Source organism: Leucopleurus acutus (assembly GCF_964270905.1).
Source record: "Leucopleurus acutus genome assembly, chromosome: 3".
Classification (NCBI taxonomy): Eukaryota; Metazoa; Chordata; class Mammalia; order Artiodactyla; family Delphinidae; genus Leucopleurus; species Leucopleurus acutus.
Genome location: NC_139145.1, coordinates 86,354,862 through 86,365,798, shown reverse-complemented (window position 1 = coordinate 86,365,798; position 10,937 = coordinate 86,354,862). Strand labels below are relative to the sequence as shown.

The 10,937-nt window shown below is 41.6% G+C and overlaps 1 pseudogene across 1 annotated transcript; it reads left to right on the top strand.

Annotated features, from left to right (window-relative positions):
• The first annotated feature begins 8,341 nt into the window (after positions 1 to 8,341).
• On the top strand, positions 8,342 to 9,015 carry LOC309958763 (transcription initiation factor TFIID subunit 12-like; annotated as a pseudogene). The gene has a single exon. The product of its transcript is annotated as a transcription initiation factor TFIID subunit 12-like (transcript).
• Positions 9,016 to 10,937: the final 1,922 nt, after the last annotated feature.

Genomic DNA, 10,937 nt, shown 5'->3' with positions numbered 1-10,937 from the left:
AGGTGTTCAATGTGATGTTTAATATATGTATACATTGTGAAATGATTCCCCCAATCAAGCTAATTAACCTATCCTATTTACCTTCTTTTTTTTGTGGTGAGAACACCTAAGATCTACTCTCTTAGCAAATTTCAAGTGTACAATACATTATAAACTGTGGTCTCCATGATGTACATTAGATCTCCATAACTTATTCATCTTATAACTGAAAGTTTGTACCCTTTGACCAATATCCTCCCATTTCCTCCAGTCCCTGGTGATCACTGTTGTATATTTCTATGAGTTTTGCTTTTTTAGATTTCACACGCAGATGAGATCATACAGTATTTGTCTTTCTTTGTCTGGTTTATTTCACTTAGTGTAATGTCCTCTAGCTTAGTTCATGTTGTTGCAAGTGGCAGGATTTTCTTTTTATGGCTGAATTGTTGCATTGTATATGTAGACCACATTTTCTTTATCCACCGATGGACATTTAGGTTGTTTCCATATCTTGGCTATTGTGAATAATACTGCAAGAACATGGGAGTACAGATATTTCTTCAAGATACTGATTTCATTTTCTTTGGATGTATACACAGAAGTAAGACTGTTGAATCATATGGTAATTATATTCTTAATTTTTTGAGGAAGCTCTGTTTTTTTCATAGTCGCTATACCAATTTGCAGTCTCACCAACAGAGTTCCAATTTCTCCACATCCTGACCAACACTTGCTAATTTTTGACTTTTTGATAATAGCCATCCTAACAGGTATAAGGAGATATCTCATTGTGGTTTTGATTTCCATTTCCCTGATTATTAGTGATGTTGAACACCTTTTCATCTTGGACATTTGTATGCCTTCTTTTATTTATTTATTTATTCATTCATTTTTTAAATTGTGTAGTTGACTTACCATGTTGTGTTAGTTTCAGATGTGCAGCAAAGTGATTCAATCATATATATACATTCTTTTTCAGATTCTTTTCCATTACAGGTTATTACAAAACATTGAATATAGTTCCCTGTGCTATACACTAGGTCCTTGTTATTTATCTATCGTATATATAGTAGTGTGTACCTGTTAATCCCAAACTCGTAATTTATCCCTCCCTTCCCCACCCCCCTTCCCCTTTGGTAAGCATAAGTTTATTTTCTGTGTCTGTGAGTCTATTTCTGTTTTGTAAATAAGTTCATTTGTGACATTTTTTTAGATTCCACATTGTATGCTTTCTTTGGAAAAATGTTTATTCAATTTCTTTGCCCATTTTAAAATCAGGTTGTCGATTTTGTTCTTGAGTTGTATGAGTTTCTTATATATTTTGGATATTAGCCCTCTATTGAATATATGGTTTGCAAATATTTTCTCCCATTCCATAGGTTGCCTTTTCATTTTGTTGATGGTTTCCTTTGCTGTGCAGAAGCTTTGGTGTGATGTAGTCTCACTTGTTTATTTTTGCTTTTGTTACCTGTACTTTCAGTGTCATAGCCAAAAAATCATTGCCAAGACATATGTCAGGAAGATTTTCCTCTATGTTTTTTACTAGGAGTTTTTCAGTTTTAATTCTTATGTTTAAGTTTTTAATTCATTTTGAATTAATTTTTGTGTATGTTGTATGATGAGTTCAGTTTCATTCTTTTGCATGTGGATATTCAGGTTTCCCAACACCATTTACTGAAGAGACTATCCTTTTCCCAATGACACAAATAAATGGAGTGATATCCCATGTTCATGGCTTGGAAGAATTAATATTATTAAAATGTCCATAGGACAATACTACCTGCAGATTCAATGCAATTCCTATTAAAATTCCAGTGACATTTTTCACAGAAGTAGAAAAATAATCCTAAAATGTGAATGGGGATGGAATACTCTAAATAGTGGGGAATAACATGAACAAAGAGGTGGAGGTAGAAAATTATATGTAGTCAGTTTGGTTAAATTATAAAGCACAGGTTATTAAACTCAGCTGCATGTGGAATTATAAGAATTTTTTGAAAATACTGCTTGTAGTACCGCACCCCTGAGATTCTGATGAACTTGTTCTGAAGCGCAGCCTGGGCATCAGGATTTTCCCAAGTTCCCCAGATAAATCTAATGTGCAACCAAGGTAGAAAACCACCACTCTAGAGTGTATAAAACTAAGTGAAAAAAATTTAGAGGGCTTCCCTGGTGGCGCAGTGGTTGAGAGTCCGCCTGCCGATGCAGGGGACACGGGTTCGTGTCCCGGTCCAGGAGGATCCCACATGCCACGGAGCGGCTGGGCCCGTGAGCCATGGCCGCTGAGCCTGCGCGTCCGGAGCCTGTGCTCCACAATGGGAGAGGCCACAGCAGTGAGAGGCCCACGTACTGCAAAAAAAAAAAAAAAAAAAATTTAGAATGTAGATTGAGATCACAGCTGGAAGAAATTACATAGAAGACTCTGAAGACTGGGCTTTGTTTTATGGATGGGAGGATTCATTAAATTTTTTCTTTTTTTACCAAGTGGGCAGTAGAACATGGTGGTTGAAAGTAATGGCTGTGGAGTCGGGCTGATTGGGTTTCAATCCTGGCTCTGCCACTTGCTAATTGTGTCCTCTTGGGCTTCTGATTCTGCCTCAAGGGCAAGATTTCTTCACTGCCTAAATCAAAACTTTACCAATAAATGTTGCCCTTCATATACAGAGGTGACCCTCCTGAGCCTTTATCCATGGAGCCTGAACTCTGAGTTTGTTTTCTCAGCACTACAATTCCTAAATTTGCTCTGTTCTAGCCTACATCACTTGCCCAGTATCCTTATGACCATCATGCCTTGGAATGAGATGTTTAGCTGGGCTTCGAGTTGTCAGGGGTAACTCTGTCATGGTACAGATATCTAAGCTGCATAGAGGAGAGTACAGCTAAACTGATGCACTAACCACCTAAGCTAATCACTATAGCTATGTTACCCTGTGTTATAGAAGGACAGTGGCAATATTTGCCCAATAAAGGAATAAGTGTTTAAACCAGAATTCTTAGAATCAAGTGGAAGAGATCATAATATATGTAAAACAAAGAAAAACATATGATGCGTATACTCAGACGACATGCAGAGAGAGTCTAATAATATTGGCCACAGTTGTTAAGAAAATGAAAAGGGACAGAGGTTGGTATCAATGAAGTTTCACAAAGGCAGTACAACCTGAAGGCCCTGTGAGAGGATAGAACTTATTCAAATACAAGGGGATAAGAAGAATCAATATATTTTACTGCGGCAACATTTGTCTTGTTTTTCTTCTTACGTGCTTCCTTAAAAGGATCCACCCATTCTAAAAGAATGCACTTCACTGCACACACCCCGCCAACAGGGACAGAATGCAAATATTTTCCCTCACCTCAGGGGAGTATTTGAAAATGCTCTCTTGGAAAGGAAACCAATTTATTTGGTTGCTAATTATTTTGGCTCTGGTTTTAATGAGCCATCCACTGTAAAAGATAAAGAGGATAATAAGACTTTTTCTCTCTTTTTTCGGTAAAATGATTGAAAGGCTATGGACAAGTATCATGTAGTAGTTAAGATCATGGACGCTGGTGCCAGGGTATTTGTGTTTGTACCCCTGGTATTAGATGCGTGACCTTGGGCAAATTGCTTAAACGTATCCCTCTCTGTGCCCAGGAAGCCTCATCCATAAAATGAGAATAATAGTAGTACCTATGTCAAATGTTTGTAATGAGGATTAAAACAGTGGCTATTATTATTGTTGTTATTTTTATTTATTGTCATTATTGGCCTGGAATCCTGGGAAGGCATGGGAAGTAGACAATATAGACAGATGGGACCACAGAGTCTTCTAAATGATTCCAGGGTAATTGCCTAGGAAATTGTGTGTGTGTGTGTGTGTGTGTGTGTCTGTTGGAGAAAGAGAGCCCGGAAATGAGACAAAGTGCTGCCTGGACAGTGTCTGTTGAGCACACTAGAGAAGGACTCTATGCAGAACATTGTTTTGGTACCAAACAATCAGATTTCTCCCCAGCAGCCAGCTGCCTTGTCTGTGTCTAATGAAGAATCTACTTTGCATACACCCAGGATCCAGCCAGTTGATTCTGCAACCACTGAGAGGAGGAATAGTACACATCTGCTGTTTTTATATGTGTTTTCTTTATCAAGTGGTAGTCTAACAGAAGTATGGGCCATTAATGCCACAGGAATTTGGTTTATCTCCATCAAATTTACCTAGTGTGGACAACTATGAAGTCTGCAAACAACACACAACAAACCTCAGAACACCTGTCTCCAAAAGGGGGCCATGGGCACCAAAGAATTGATGTTGGGGGAATTCCTCTAACCTGTATGTCTAGGGTACCTGATTCGAACAAGTCTGAGGCCCCCGATCTGTAATACTATTTAGTAACATCTCTTGTTACAAATGGCTGAGTCCTCTAATGAGAGAAGGACCCCTTTTCAAAGAACTGCATGTTCTGTGGAAGGAACTCCTCAGACATGTGCTCTGGGGCAGCGCCACACAGTGCGGTCCTTGGACCACAGCATCAGTGCCACCTGGAAGCTCATAAGACAGGCAGAATCTCAGGTTTCCTTCCAGACCTACTGAATCAGAAACTCCCTTTACAAGGTCCCAGGAGACTCAGGTGTGCATTAGAGTTTGAACAGCTCTGTTCCCATGGACTCAAATGGGTCACGCACCTTTTCTGGGTGCCTGGAGTTGCAAAGCACTGTGAAAGACTCCGGTTGATTATTTCCCAAAGTTCAAGGAAAAGCATCCCCAGAAAACACAGATAATGCTAATAAGCAGAGCACTTACAAGTAAACCCTCTTCTTTGAATTAGCAATTGAAGAAATATACAAAGAAACGTGCAATTCTTCATTTTGAGACTTTTTAACCCTCAAAGGTCTTGAAAGGAGAGATGCATCTGGAATGCAGCATTACACTTAGATCCTTCAGATATTTAGATCAAAGCCCATCAAAGTGTTTGTGAGCTCAAAGGCAAAAAGACATCAGTTCTGAAATACAAGAGTTGTGCTGAGGCAGTTTTTGTACTTTTGTGTGTCCTTTTGAGGAAGAGTTCTTCTTGAGCCTTTGAACCCTAGAGACCTGCCAGTTTGAGTGGAAGAGGTGCCATTTTCCTTTAAGCTGCAGGTTGCCTTCTGTTCAGATCCTCAAGCATCAAGGTCAGGTCCTGTTCAGAATAACTGAATGTTAATTGACTTGCTGGGAATTTACGTGCATTGTCTTGTTTACACCAATGTTCTGCTGGCAGTTTGTAAATCATTCTCTCCCGTGGGCTCTGACGTGGATTTGAAGTTTGTTTCTGTTTTATAGGAGTTGGGTTAATCTCTAGCTATGCTAGAGGGTTAGAGAAATGAGATAGAATGGGCGGGGGGGACCTCTCCCCCCACACTCCTGTATCATGAATGATTATCACAATTGCCAGGGATTGTGGAGACTGCATTTACCTCCAGGTAAGAAACAGACTGACTATATAATTAGGCTAACACTTTCTGGGGAGATTTTTTTGTTCTTTACCTTTGCCAAATGTATATAGGCTACTGCTTGCTTGAGCATGCCCTTGGCAACTAACCAACACACACGTGCAGGGGCACAGACTGGCTGGCACACTCATAAAGACCATGCAAGGTGACCTCAGTGATGTGTATGGCTACCCCTTGCCATGGTCCATTTCTCAATGCATTGGGCAGTCTTCCAAATACACAGCAGCTCTCTATGCAGTAATCACTTGACATCGTTGAAACCCCAAGCAGAAGATATACAGTTCCCGTACATCTTGCTCTGTTTTTGGTCTGTGTTAACTGTAATCCCACTGTTGCTTATTTTTCTTGCCACTGACTGGCTATGTAACCTTGGGCAAATCACTGTGCTTCAGTTTCCTTATCTATGCAATTAAGTGGCTGTACCTTTTAGCTATAGCCTGGGTTTCATGCTTTTTCCTTTGGTTCTAGGAAGTAAAACAGTTGCCAGCTCCCAGGCTGGCAGACTGGGGACCTGAAGCCTGGAGCTGCAATGCTCTAGTGAAGACTGTAGTGGCCTCAGAGGGTTTGTTTGGAATTCCAGATCTGCCTTTAACTTAACGTGCATCTTACCTTTGGCAAATCTCTTGGATTTTCAGTTTCCACATCTGAAAAATGGGGATGAATATCCTGTCTTGCTAACCCTGTAGGGCTGTGATGAGAATGTATTGCACTCAGAAAAGTGCTCATCAGTACAGAGGCTGATAAATTACCAGATTTTTCTGATCTGTCCTTGCAGTCAGGGAGGTGGCATCAAGCTGGTCCCAGTCCCTGAGTATCCGCAGTTAGCCACAGCTGCATTGCAGAATCCTATAGAGATACGATCCCCAGGCTACCCTCAATACCACCCAAGCAGAGTTTCTAGGGGAAGGGATCAGGCATATGAAATGGACATGAAGGCTGATTTGAGAACCAGTGATCTGGAGACAAGGCAATCTTACCACTCTCTTGATCTGAAATCCTAATATTCATTGTGTACAACAGGATGTCTCTTCTCACATCTGATGCCTGAGGTGTGGTGCTGACAAAGATAGAGTGTGTAAGGGGCTGTCCTGCTGTCACCTTCTTATTAAGCTTGACAGATATACCTTCTAGTCTTGAATCTTGGTTTCCTTCCCCATATATTAAGTGGAAATCATCTCTGACACAACTGTTGGAAATGAACTTCCCCCAAACTACATATCTTTTGGGAAAGTGTTCAACTTGAACTGTATTTACCCTCTCTAAGCCCTCTTTAAAGCACTAACTAGGCCACGGTGGAACTTCATCTACTGTCGTCATTTGGAGCGCTAGAGTATTAGGAGATGATAGAAAAAGGAGGAGAGGAAATAGAGAGGAGCCACGCAAATCCATTTCTACTTAGACCATTTTGTTACCTGCTAGAGTCTGTTTGGAACTGACACCAGTTAGTTAAGTTCTGTGCCTAAGGAACAGCTTTGGGATGAGAGCCTGGAGTTTAAGCAAATGGATTCACAAGCCACAAAGTCTTAGGCTTAGTCCTTCATTTCACTCTTCTGATCTAGTTCCACATAGCTGGGAGTGAACTTAGGCTAGATGTTTCAGAGCCACAGTCCCAGGCTGGCACCATTAAGAACCTCAGAGGAGGTGGAGGGATGGGGAGAAAAAAATACCACTATCCAGGGACTTCCCTGGTGGCACAGTGGTTGGGAGTCCACCTGCCAGTGCAAGGGACATGGGTTCGATCCCTGGTCCAGGAAGATCCCACATGCCGCCGAGCAACTGGGCCCGTGCCCCGCAACTGCTGAGCCTGCTCTCTAGAGCCCACGAGCCACAAGTACTGAGCCCATGTGCCACAACTACTGAAGCCCACGCCCCTGGATGCTGTGCTCCCTCACGAGAGAAGCCACAGTAGTGAGAGGCACGCGCACCTCAACGAAGAGTAGCCCCCGCTTGCGGCATGTTCACTTTGAGCAAAAGAACAATAGATCCTTCTGCAAAAGAGAGAGAAAGAAAGAAAACAGGCCCTCTTTCTTTAATCTAGCAGAAAAGAAGGAATTACCTCAGTGCATGCTCCTACTGGTATAAATAGCAGTATTAGAAGAAAAGCTTGTTTCTCCATGACTGAAAAACATTTAGGACACAGAACCTGGACTCCATCTCTTCTCTATTTCCCTGGTTACTTTTAACACTGTGAGCTTTGGACTCCAGGGAGAAAGTCTAAAAATACTATAGCCTATTTGTTCAAAAGGTAACAAAGATTGAAGGGTCCTGCTTTTGCCTAAAGGGAAAAAAGGAATATAAAATCTTAATGTTTTCATTTTTGAACTCTAAACCAAAGTCAGACCTTGGAATACTCTTTATTTTTCTTTTTAATAGGCAATGTGAAGACGTGGTAACACAAATTCAAATGGCACAACAGGAAATATATTGAAAAGTTATTCTCCCTTCCAACCCTGCCCACCAGCACTCCAGTTCCCCTTCCCTGAGGCTATCTCTGATGGCAATTTCTTGTGGATCCTTCCAGAGATGATATTCTCTGCATATCGAAGTGTGTGTGTGTGTGTGTGTGTGTGTTGATGTATTTATGCATGGGCACCTTCACAGAGCTCTGACTTCCTTCTTTTAACATGAATAGTTGCTTCCTATTCACACTCTCCTGCTCCTTGCTTTTCTTCACTTAAAAAGATGTCTTGGGTTTCCCTGGTGGCGCAATAGTTGAGAGTCCTCCTACCGATGCAGGGGACACGGGTTCGTGCCCCGGTCCGGGAAGATCCCACATGCCGCGGAGCGGCTGGGCCCGTGAGCCATGGCCGCTGAGCCTGCGCGTCCGGAGCCTGTGCTCCGCAACGGGAGAGGCCACAACAGTGAGAGGCCTGCGTACTGCAAAAGAGAAAAAAAAAAAAAAAAAGATGTTTTACCTGGGGAGGGCCGAGCAGTCGGACTGGCCACTGAGATGAGCGCTTCACTGGGGCAGTCTCTGCATACCATGGGGAGATAGACGCTGCTGCCTTTGGGCTTGGTCCTCATAGCTCCAAAACGAAACAAGATCTCGATAAGCTCTATGAGCTGAAGTCCAAAGGGCATTAGATTATGAACCAGTTTGGCCCCTCAGCCCCAGTCAACCTGTCCAGTTTCTCATCATTAAAACCGGAACCAGCTAGCACCCCTCCACAAGGCTCCATGGCCAATAGCCCTACAGTGGTAAAGATCCCAGGCGCTACTGGGACGGTAGAGTGTCTCAGCCCTGAAAACAATCAGGTATTGACCAAGAAGAAGTTATAAGACTTAGTAAGAGAAGTGGATCCTGATGAGCAATTGGATGAAGATGTGGAGGAGATGCTACTGCAGATTGCTGATGATTTTATCGAGAGCGTGGTGACAGCAGCCTACCAGCTTGCTCGGCGTCGCAAGTCCAGCACCCTGGAGGTGAAAGATGTCCGGCTGCATCTAGAACGCCAGTGGAACATGTGGATCCCAGGGTTTGGCTCTGAAGAAATCCGACCCTACAAAAAAGCTTGCACCACAGAAGCTCACAGAGAATGGCATTGATCTGGAAAACAACCAAGAAATAACACACGGAAAGGTCAGGGAATGGACAACAATGTATTTGGAGATACTTGAGCTGAGATCTCAGTTATCTCATCCTTGGATTTTTTTTCAATGCTTTACAGAGAAGCATATATATATATATATATATATATATATATAAACATCTTTATTGGGGTATAATTGCTTTACAATGATGTGTTAGTTTCTGCTTTATAACAAAGTGAATCAGTTATACATATACATATGTTCCCATATCTCTTCCCTCTTGCATCTCCCTCCCTCCACCCTCCCTATCCCACTCCTCCAGGCAGTCACAAAGCACTGAGCTGATCTTCCTGTGCTATGCGGCTGCTTCCCACTAGCTATCTACCTTACATTTGGTAGTGTATATATGTCCATGCCTCTCTCTCGCTTTGTCACAGCTCACCCTTCCCCCTCCCCGTATCCTCAAGTCCGTTCTCTAGTAGGTCTGTGTCTTTATTCCTGTCTTACCCCTAGGTTCCTCATGACATTTTTTTCCCTTAAATTCCATATATATGTGTTAGCATACGGTATTTGTCTTTCTCTTTCTGACTTACTTCACTCTGTATGACAGACTCTAGGTCTATCCACCTCATTACAAATAGCTCAATTTCGTTTCTTTTTATGGCTGAGTAATATTCCATTGTATATATGTGCCACATCTTCTTTATCCATTCGTCCGATGATGGTCACTTAGGTTGTTTCCACTCTGGGCTATTGTAAATAGAGCTGCAATGAACATTTTGGTACATGACTCTTTTTGAATTATGGTTTTCTCAGGGTATATGCCCAGTAGTGGGATTGCTGGGTCATATGGTAGTTCTATTTTTAGTTTTTTAAGGAACCTCCATACTGTTCTCCATAGTGGCTGAACCAATTCACATTCCCACCAGCAGTGCAGGAGTGTTCCCTTTTCTCCACACCCTCTCCAGCATTTATTGTTTCTAGATTTTTTGATGATGGCCATTCTGACTGGTGTGAGATGATATCTCATTGTAGTTTTGATTTGCATTTCTCTAATGATTAATGATGTTGAGCATTCTTTCATGTGTTTGTTGGCAATCTGTATATCTTCTTTGGAGAAATGTCTATTTAGGTCTTCTGCCCATTTTTGGATTGGGTTGTTTGCTTTTTTGTTATTGAGCTGCATGAGCTGCTTATAAATTTTGGAGATTAATCTTTTGTCAGTTGCTTCATTTGCAAATATTTTCTCCCATTCTGAGGGTTGTCTTTTGGTCTTGTTTATGGTTTCCTTTGCTGTGCAAAAGCTTTAAAGTTTCATTAGGTCCCATTTGTTTATTTTTGTTTTTATTTCCATTTCCCTAGGAGGTGGGTCTAAAAGGATCTTGCTGTGATTTATGTCATAGAGTGTTCTGCCTATGTTTTCCTCTAACAGTTTGATGGTTTCTGGCCTTACATTTAGGTCTTTAATCCATTTTGAGCTTATTTTTGCGTATGGTGCTAGGGAGTGTTCTAATTTCCTTCTTTTACATGTACCTGTCCAGTTTTCCCAGCACCACTTATTGAAGAGGCTGTCCTTTCTCTACTGTACATTCCTGCCTCCTTTATCAAAGATAAGGTGACCATATGTGTGTGAATTTATCTCTGGGCTTTCTATCCTGTTCCATTGATCTATCTTTCTGTTTTTGTGCCAGTACCATACTGTCTTGATTACTGTGGCTTTGTAGTATAGTTTGAAGTCAGGGAGCCTGATTCCTCCAGCTCCGTTTTTCATTCTCAAGTTTGCTTTGGCTATTCGGGGTCTTTTGTGTTTCCATACAAATTGTGAAATTTTTTGTTCTAGTTCTGTGAAAAATGCCAGTGGTAGTTTGATAGGGTTTGCATTGAATCTGTAGATTGCTTTGGGTAGTAGGGTCATTTTCACAATGTTGATTCTTCCAATCCAAGAACATGGTGTATCTCT